Genomic DNA, 2,699 nt, shown 5'->3' with positions numbered 1-2,699 from the left:
TATCTACAATCAAATTATTTACTAACACTTAATAAAATTGATGTACTATTAATAATGTTTTTGTTAAAATTATGTTTGCTCAACATTTTCTCCTACTATTACTCTCTTATTACGAACATGGACACTTCGCTGAGTTGCCGTGTTCGCGTGTCGTACACATTTCGAACACGACATTCACCGACACGCGTGTCTACTGTATCTAATCGTATCTTAATAAAAAATAAAAAATTCTTCTCCGGACATGCCTGGATACACCTAAATATCATCACGTGTCAGCATATCCAATCTTATTCTTAACATATATTCTTAAAATAAATTTAGATATAGTATATATTATTATTTATTAAAACAAAAAAATATTTTATATACTTGATATAATTAAAATAAGATATTAAAAATAATTAAAAATTTAATTTATATTTTAATATCAATAAAATATCAAAATATCATTACGATTTATCTAAAAAGTACTTCATGTAAGATTTTAAAATTCGTGTGTTGGCGTGTTTCATATCATATCGTGTCGTATCCCGTATCCGTATCAGTATTCGTGCATCATAGGTAATAATTATTTTTGCTTTTATTTTTAATTAATCTAACTTTAATAATTGACATTTATAGAAAAATTAACTTAAAATTTAAATGGATGTAATTTAAATTAACAATGTTATTTAATTTTGATAAACTAAGCCTTTAAATTAAAAAATAAGCATATTATTTTTATATTTAAATTAAAGATGTCCGAAAAATAAAGATGTCCCAAAAAAAAAGGAAAGCACGTTATGTTAAAAAAAAGAGAAATTCTCCACATACAAGCATTTTTTTATATAAGTCTTTACAAGTTATTATATTAACGCGCTTGAACTGTTACTGCACGTTCTTCTTCCTCTTCCTCTTCTTCTTCTTTTCTTTCGTTTCTTACTTTCTCTTTCTCCTTCTTCAACCGTTACTGCACAATTTCACTGCACCGTCTTCTTCTTCTTGCTGCATATTCTTCTTCCTCTTCCTCCTCTTCTTCTCCTTCTTTTCTTTCGTTTTTTGCCTTCTCTTTCTCCTTCTTCATTTACGTGCTTTTCTCTTTGTTTTCTTTTTTCATTATTCTTGATTTCCATTATTTTTTGATATCAAACTCTGAAATCGTTTTTGAAGAAGAAGAAGCAGCAGAAGATGAGGAGGAGAAAGAGAAAGAGTTCTGAATTATGCATAAGGTGTCCTTTGGGTGTATTTCTGTAATCGTTTGGGTGTATTTTAAAATTTGATTTTATTTGTTGGATTTTAATAATTATATGAATAAATTGGAGGAAAGACGAATACCCGTAAAAATAGGTTAGGATTTAACTTTTTACTGTTCACGAGTAAAAGTGAGACGAATACGATGCGAGTTATTATAGAACGAAGTAGAATCAGATAAAGCAAAAACCCTTTCCTAACCCGTCGCATTACCACCTCTAATCCTTTGTTGTTTCTCTCCACGTTAGATTGAATTTCTACCAACAGTTAAAAAAATAAAAATGATAAAGTCCTAAAAAAAAGTCATACGAACTCGCATAATCAATTAAGTATAAACGATATTAGTAATGGGGCCTAATGAGGTTTTAAGTTAATGTGTTCATCGGGAAGATCGATAAAAGAGAAGAGAATTCTTCCGCCTTTGAAAGAAGTTTATATATGTTGGTAGTAGGTATGATTTTTTCACTCCATAACATCTGTTAAAAGGTTGTTGAAAATATGGCATATAGTTTAGTTTATATCTCCAAGAGTCATTCAATTTTTTTCTGAAAAATTATTTTATATTACCTATGAAATACTGACACTTTATTGAATTGTCGTATTTGCGTATCGGAATATTTCGGATACAACATTCACCGACATTCGTCTGACATGCGTTTCTGTTGTGTCCAATCGTGTTTTAATAAAAAATAAAAAATTTTTCTTCGGACACGTCTGGACACACCTAAATATCATCACGTGTCAGCGTGTTCAGTCTTATTCTTAACATGTATTCTTAAAATAAATGTAGATATAGTATATATTATTATTTATTAAAATAAAAAAATTTTTAAATACTTGAATGATTTCAAAGCTTGATTTCAGAAACCATGAAAATCGAAAAAAAAGAAGCAAGAATACCAGTAATAAACGCAAGTAAAACAACTAATGAAAAGGCAAAGAGAATAACGAAGAAATATCGTTTGGGTGTATTTCTATAATCGTTTGGGTGTATTTCTGTAATTGTTTGGGTGTATTTCTGACGTTCCATTATCTTCAAAACGATTTCAAAGCTTGATTTCAGAAACCATGAAAATAAAAAAAAAAAGGAAACAAAAATACCAATAATAAACGCAAGTAAAACAATTAATGAAAAGGCAAAGAGAATAACGAAGAAATACATGGAGGAAGAGGAAGAGGAAGAGGAAGAGGAAGAGAAGTCGTTCATAATCCACGGTGAGTGAAGAAGAGGAAGAGGAAGAGGAAGAGGAAGAGGAAGAGGAAGAGGAAGAGGAAGAAGAGTCGTTCATAATCCACTGTGAGTGTAGCGCTTTGGAAACTGAATAACGCATTAAAAGATCCTAATGTGTAACAACTTGTAAAACTTGTAAATAAAAAAAGACTTGTATGTATAGCAAGCTTCCTCAATCCATTTGTTTTACAAAAATAATACAACTGCAAAAAAAAATATTACTGAATTCAAAATAAAA

This window comes from Arachis ipaensis, chromosome B09 (genome assembly GCF_000816755.2).
Source record: "Arachis ipaensis cultivar K30076 chromosome B09, Araip1.1, whole genome shotgun sequence".
Taxonomy (NCBI): Eukaryota; Viridiplantae; Streptophyta; class Magnoliopsida; order Fabales; family Fabaceae; genus Arachis; species Arachis ipaensis.
Note: the sequence above shows the minus strand (reverse complement) of the source record.